Source organism: Trachemys scripta, chromosome 11 (assembly GCF_013100865.1).
Source record: "Trachemys scripta elegans isolate TJP31775 chromosome 11, CAS_Tse_1.0, whole genome shotgun sequence".
NCBI lineage: Eukaryota > Metazoa > Chordata > Testudines > Emydidae > Trachemys > Trachemys scripta.
Genome location: NC_048308.1, coordinates 70256660 through 70264318, shown reverse-complemented (window position 1 = coordinate 70264318; position 7659 = coordinate 70256660). Strand labels below are relative to the sequence as shown.

Below are 7659 nucleotides of genomic sequence, written 5' to 3'. Positions count from 1 at the left end.
AACTTGTTGCCAGTAACATTCAAGAGGCCAACATAGCGCAGCTTAAAAAAGCAAAATATTATTCAGTTATTTTGGACTGTACTCCCGATGTGTCACATGAAGAACAGATGTCTGTGGTGTTACGCTTTGTTGAATGCAACGGTGAAGATGGTGTCAATATTCGTGAAGCATTTGTTGGTTTTCTTAATGTTCATGATACAACTGGCGAGGGCTTATTGGAAGCGTTTCTTGAAAATGCAAACAACTTAGGAATAGACATTGCTGACATGAGAGGCCAAGCTTATGATAACGGCGCAAATATGAGAGGAAAGAATAAAGGAGTTCAAGCCCTCATGCTAGAAATAAATGACTGTGCCTTGTATGTACCATGTGGAGCTCACACTTGGAATCTTGTGATCTCAGACGCGGCAAAGTCATCGAAATATGCCGTTGACTTTTTCGGTCTGATTAACAGAATATACGTTATCTTTTCTTCTTCACCTTCACGTTGGGATATACTTCAAGAACATATGCCAGTATCTGTTAAAGGGTTATCGGACACTCATTGGGAATCGAGAATTGATGCTGTGAAGCCATTGTGTTATCACCTTGAAGAATTGTGCAATGCTTTGTCATCTTTGTGAGAATATGCGCTCGAAAAGAAAGATGGCAATACAGCAACAGAAGCCGGTGCGCTTTTAGACCATGTTACTACGTGGCCTTTTGTTCTGACTGTGTACACGTGGTACAATATACTATTTCACGTCAATAAAACCAGCAAATTAATTCAGTCACCAATTGACGTACTGCAGGCAGAAGTCGGTGCTACAAAGAAGTTTTTGGAAGACTATCGAAATACAGGATATATCTCTGTGGTCACAAATGCACGTGAAATAGCAGAGCATATGGGTATTGAGCAGGTGTTTCCAGAAACCAGGGTGCGACGTAAGAAGAGAATGTTTGATTACGAATGTGCTGATGATTCGAGTCGTCTTTCTGCCGAAGAAAAATTCAAATCGCAGTTCTTTCTTGTTCTCACTGATCAGGCCATATCTTCTGTTTCGTTGCGATTTGACCAACTCGTGGAGTGGTATAAGTTGTTTGGATTTCTGTACAACACTAACAGCCTGAAGCAGTGTCACAGAGAAAATGAACTGGAGAATCACAGCAAAAATTTTGAAAGAAAAATGGGAGACATTGATGCCAACGAACTCATAATGGAATTGAATCGTTTTATTTATGTCATCGAGAAAGAGAGAGGACTTGTCTCAGCAAACAATTTTTTAACGTACATATACAAGAACAGCCTTCAGGAGATATATCCGAATCTTTGCATTTGCATCAGAACTCTTCTGACCACACCAGTTACTGTCGCTGGTGCTGAAAGGAGCTTCAGTAGAATGAAACTGATTAAGAATATCCTGCGCTCAACCATGACAGATGACAGGCTTTCTGCGCTTGCAGTTATCTCAATCGAAAACAAAATTGCCAGATCTCTGGACTGTGATGCATTGATTAACCAATTTGCGGAGAACAAGGCTCGAAAGAAGCGCTTTGCGTAAATACGGAATACATGTACACTGTAGGCCTATGTATACATAATATGAACCCTGTATAGTGTATAAAATAAATACCGCATTCCAGTTTCTGCATTGTAAGGGGCCCCGCCCGGACATATGTTCGGAGGGGGCCACGTTCTTTGTTGCTATGGCCCTGCCACTCCCCATGACTGGGACCTTCTGAACCTGAGCCAGGGAAGTTTCCCAGGGGAAGTCTGGACTCCTGGGTTCTCTTCCTTCTCAGGCAGGGGAGGGAGCATGGCCTAGGGCTGCAGGAGGGAGCTGTTTGTTCAAGCTAACTGCAGGTCTCAGTCCCTGACCCCACTGCTCTGAATGGGTGAGACTCCCCTGGTGTCCCAGTGCCAGGGATGGCAGTGGAGCTTTGGGAGCAGCCTGTCCTATGAGCTCCTGCCAGTCTGTGCAGCTCCCAGTCCAGGGGCCACTTGGTGGGCGAGGGGAGAAGGGAAGTTGCCCAGTTGGGGGGCAGAGAAGTTCATTGGTGAAGGGATGCATTGCAACTCATGGTTCTAGGATGGACATACTAAGAAGGATTCTAAGGAGAAAGTTCCGCAGGTGGCCCTGGAGCCAGAGTGAGGCAGCTGTCAGTGGCCACAGTCAGACAGTGGCCCTTAAGTCCCTGCTGGGAGGAAGCAGCTCCCAGCCAGTCCAGGAGGTGGACATTCCCGACCTTCGTCACCAGAAGGAGACCAGCTCCCAGAGCAAGTGCTGAGGTGGGAGAGGCGGCATCCAGGCTGAGATGGAGGTGGTCCAAGACAAGTTGCAGTTGGCCAAGCAGGAACCAGTGCATGATGGGAGCTGGGTAATGCATCTCTGAGGCTTCTCTTGCTGGAAGGACAGCCCCAGGAACCCCGCCCTGTGGGCCAGCATTACTCTGCCCACTACCTGGAGACCTCTCCAGGTAGGAGATGGGGAAATCCCGGCCCCAGCAGTGGCACCAGCAGCTCAGCTTGCTCCCAAGGGGATAGCAGCAGCTCCCTGGAGCTTGGAGGCTGAGTGCTCCTCTGCTGCAGGTGAGGAGATCCCTGAGCATGGGGAGGAGTAAAGGGCTGTTCACATGTGCCCCATGGCACTGTTCAAATTCCTGGGGGGATCCCAGCCCAGAGGTCTCACGTGAGCCATGTGAGCCCAATGATGCCAGCAGGAATTGCACAGCTGCCCCATACAGCAGGTATGGGGGGGAGCTGCTGGGAAGTGGGTCCCTGATGCTCTGGGGGTGGGCACCTACCAGGGAGGCTGGGACAGTGCTGGGCCTTCTCTTCCATGGAAGCCTGGGGCTCTGTTGGAGGGGCACTGTGGGGCTTTTTCTGCCATGGGCCTTTATGTGGGAGGGGGGAACATTTTAACCCTTCTCTCTCTGCTATGCCTCTGTCCTTCCCTTTTGTCCCCTAGCAGCAGCAGGCATCACCCTCTCCCCTTCTCTCTCGGATGCAGTGACCCCCAGTGACCAGTTGCAGCAGGAGGAGGAGACAGATCTGACCACGGAGGAAGCTGCCTGGAAGGTTGTCATGGAGCATTTCCAGGGTGGAGGCAAGGTACAAACATTGCTCAGCTAAGTGGGAACTGAGTCCGTCCTGCTCCTCATTTCATCCTAGATCCCTGCAGGGCAGTTTGTCTGGGACGATCCATAGTCCCTAATAGGGACACTTACCAACTAGGATGTGGGATCCCCAAAAGGGGGCAGCTGGCTGACCCAATCTAGGTTCCCTTCCCTCCACAGGCCCTATCCCAGTTCTTGACCAGAGGAGGCACTAGTTACAGCAAAGGGGAGATGAGGATCTTCCCAGCCTTCTCCATGGAGGGAGTAAATCCCTAGAGCCAGTTTAGATGGCATGGGGGGGAGGGGTGTCGTCTCTGGCTAACAGGCTCTCTGTCCCCCTCCCATCCAGGGCTCAGGGTGTGGCTGAGCAGATCCAGTTCCTGCGTGCCATCCCCCAACTCAATGTATTTCACTGCACAGAAGAGTGGGCAGGACTCTCTGGAGCCACCTTGCTCCAAAGCAGCCCTGGCGGAGAGGATCGCAGTGAGTGAAACATGGCTCTGAGCATGTGGAGGGAGAACAGGAGACATGGGATGAGGAGGGGGCTCCGTAGGCTGGGGGGCTGGAGGGAACAGCAGAAAGCAGGGATTCTTGGGGTTGAGGACGGGACAGCAGAGAAGGGGAAATTCTGGCATAATCAATAGGGGGCAGGTGGGGAATAATGAGGCTGGAGGGCAGCTGAAGCTGGGGGTAGGGAGGTATGGGGTGGCTCGGAAGGATGCGTGGCAAATTTGAGGAGAAGAAGGAAATTGGGAAGACAGGGCCCAGCAGGACTGGATCCTGTTGTCTATGGCTGGACGCTGGGCAGCCTCCCTTCTGGGAAGTGCCCTGGGGTCAGTGGGACCTGAATCTCACATGCTGCTTTGTCTCCTTTGAGTCTCCCAGGAGCTGACTTAAGAGCTGCCCTTGGACTCTGCGCTCAGCTCCATCCTCTTCAGCTCCATGGTCGCCGTGTGCAACCTCAGGTACCTGGGCCTCCCTCTTAGATCCCCCAGCTCTGGTGCTGCTCAGGCCCAGAGCCGGGAGTCACTGCGCACCTCCACCCCTGAGGTCACCTCTCAGCTATGGCCATTCTCTCCTTTGGCAGAGTGGGGGATGGTCCCTCTCTCCTGGCTGGGTTGGGGATTTCACTGCAGTGATGCTGTGATAGCCTTGGGGAGAGGATCACTATAGGGGTCACACAGGAGAGGTAGGAGGGCCCAGTGTTGGGGGTGTAGCAGGGTGGACACCTGCTCCGGCCTGGAAGGGCCTGAGATAGCCCAGGGAGCAGGTAGCATGAAGGCTGAGCTGATTGAGGGAAGTGGCTGCAGTTGGGGCAACGCCCCAATCAGGCTTCAGCTGACCTATATAAGAGGCTAGGAGCCTAGAGCTCAAGAGTCTCTCTCTGCCTTGAGAGAGAGAAGGGCCTGGTTGCAGGGAGTTAGACAGGGTACTTGAGTGGAGCAGGGCTGGGGAAAGGCTGAGGAGCTGGGGAGCTCCAGCCTGGATAGCCCCAGGCTGTGGCCTGGTAATAGGCCAAGGGGTACTGGGGGTTGCAGAGGGCAGCCCAGGGCTAGGCCAAGGCAGCAGGTCCGAACCCAATCTTGCCGATGATGAGTGGCCTATACTGCAGTCTGCCCCAAAGAGTGGCGCCTAGCTGGTGACTGGCAGTGGCCTTATTCTGAGGCGAGGAGGGGTTAGTGGGTGGGGGTTCCCCTGGGAGGGGAGACCTAGCGTGTGTGGGTACTGCCAGAGGGCAGCACCCAGAGCAAGGGGCACCGGGGTCCTGGGAGGGACACAGGAGCCTGAGGAAGAGGACAGGTGGATCACTGGCCTGCAGAGGGTGCTCCAGAGGCTGGAAAGCTAATTCCCTGGACGACCAGCAGGAGGCGCTGCAGGGGTGAGTCAGGACTCCTCTACAGGGGGACAATGGGGAACAGGTTCTAATCCAGCCCTCCCACTGGCCACCTCACTCCCCTCAGTTTCCAGTCTGGCCACTCAGTGCCTACTTCCTCACAGTTTCATGCCCCTTTTAGTGCCATTCTGAGCCCTGCACTGGAAACCCAAATACTGGCTCCTGTCTGCTGAAAGCAAAAATACATCCAAAGCTCGAATCATGCCTCCTGCAGGCCACCACACATGGCATATTCACCAGGGGCATGGACAAGGACCCTCACATCCCGGTAGATCCTCATCCTACTCCTCCATGCCAGGAGCAGAGTGTCCTCTGGGCCCTGCTCTCTCAGCTTGCTGGAGCTGCTGAGATAAGGGTGTGGTGGACAGAGATGTGAAGAGGCTGGGAGGTTAACAGAGGGGCCGGGAGAGGGCCTTCCTCCATGGGAGATCGTTACACCTCCATGGGGGAATCCCTTCCTTCCATACTCTGTGCTTTGGAGCCTGGATTCTGTCGATAAGCCCAGCTCCCATCGACAGCAGCTTGGCTCCGCCATATCCTGCTACGTGCCAGGCTCTCAGCAAAGAATCACTAGGAGCAAGGATTGAGGGGCCAGCTGTCATCCTGCCATGAACTCTTGCTAATTGCAGAGTGAGGGATCGGAATGGGACAGCCAGGCTGAGTGTGGGGTCTCACCAGGGCTCCCCATACAACCCCCCCACCCATGCTGTGACAGGTGTACCCCAGGTTCCATGACGCTGACCCATGACTCTCCCTCTCCTTTGCAGGCTCTGCACAAGACCTTGGCAGAGAACCTGGATATAATGCTGAGAAGCCTGCTGGCAGTGTCCCACAATACTGACAAGCTCCAGCACATCTTAGAGGGGGACGGGCCTGGGCATGAAGGGAATTCTGCCTGAACCCATTGAGGCTACAAAGGAGAGACTGGAAGTTCCACGTTTTCATGGTATCCCCTTAGCTGGGACCCCACGGAGCTACCTTGGCCAGGGCAGTCAGTGACATGCAGTGTTATCGTCCTCCTGTGGGGAACGGAGAGAAGGAGCTGGGCTGTCAAGGTTGGGTCTATGTGAAGGGGAGCGCCTCCTTTTGGCTGGATGTAGTATAGCCATTCACAGCGTATCAGACTGAGTTGGGGCATGAGAGCCTCAAATCCCTGTGAGATCCAGGGAGTGGTCCTGAGAGGAGAGTCATTGGCTCCTCATGGGGTCCTTGGGGAATCAGCCCTTCTCTCCCATGGACACTGAGACTCTGGAAGGATTGTCCACACTGTTACTACCTCCATCCCTCCAAGCACCCGCCAAGCACTTCAGAGCTGGGAGGGGGCCAGGGGTCTTTCTCTTTCCTGACAAGCTGTCCTTGAGTCAGGGGACCAGAGAGAGTGGCACCAGCCCCGAGAGTGAACATTGTCTGAGTCTACAGACAATGATGAGCTGTGACCAGCAGGACACAGGCAGTGTCCTGGGTGCTGCAAACCCCTTGTAAAGCTCTAAGATCAGTGAGTCCCCCCTGAACACAGTCTCAGCCCCATGAGGACTCATTTGTACAGAATGTGCGCCTACCCTTTGACCATGACCTGCCTCCTTCCTCCACAGCACATTGGCTTCTGGGTATGGTCCAGAGATACCCAGGAGAGTCAGGGCCATGAGGACCAGCACCACCTTCCTGCGATACACCAACCTACTCCCAGGATTTGACATAAGTGACCTTTGACCCCCAGGCTCTTGACCCCAGGTGTAGGCAGTGTTGGCTCCAACAGGCTATGGGATCTGCAGGGGCTGTGGGCTGGGCCGGGCCCTGCGGGGATGCAGTCAGAGCTGGGAATCAGATACACTTGAGACAAGCTCCTCTTCTCCTGGCTAAGTGGTGCCCCCTGGGTCTGTAGAGGACTGTGCTCCACCGAAGAGTACCCAGTAGTCACCTACTACAGGACAGGCCCAACAACGAAAGTAACAGAACTCCACTAGCCGTCACCTTCAGCCCCCAACTAAAACCTCTCCAGCACATCATCAACGATCTACAACCGATCCTGAAAGATGATCCCTCACTCTCACAGATCTTTGGAGACAGACCAGTCCTCACTTACAGACAGCTCCCCCACCCCCAAGCTGAAGCAAATACTCACCAGCAACCATACAACAAAAACACTAACCCAGGAACCTATCCTTGCAACAAAGCCTGTTGCCAACTCTGTCCACATAGCTATTCAAGTGACACCATCATAGGATCTAATCACATCAGCCACACAATCAGGGGGTGGTTCACCTGCACATCTACCAATGTGATATATGCCATCATGTGCCAGCAATGCCCCTCTGCTATGTACATTGGCCAAACCGGACAGTCTCTACACACAAGAATAAATGGACACAAATCTGACATCAGGAATCATAATACTCAAAAACCAGTGGGAGAACACTTCAACCTCTCTAATCACTCAGTGACAGACTTGAAGGTGGCAATTTTGCAACAAAAAAGCTTCAAAAACAGATTTCAAAGAGAGACAGCTGAACTTGAATTAATATGCAAATTAGATACCATTAACTTAGGTTTGGATGGAGACTGGGAATGGTTGGGTCATTACATTAATTGAATCTATTTCCCCATGTTAAGTATCCTCACACCTTCTATGGGCCATTTTGATTATCACTTCAAAAGTTTTTTTTCTCCTG

General features: G+C 52.8%; 1 long non-coding RNA gene across 1 annotated transcript; it reads left to right on the top strand.

The window, feature by feature from the left end:
• The first annotated feature begins 1868 nt into the window (after positions 1-1868).
• Positions 1869-6979, top strand: LOC117884958. Its single transcript, XR_004647687.1, has 4 exons — positions 1869-3091; positions 3446-3579; positions 3982-4061; positions 5758-6979. It is a non-coding gene; the product is annotated as an uncharacterized LOC117884958 (long non-coding RNA).
• Positions 6980-7659: the final 680 nt, after the last annotated feature.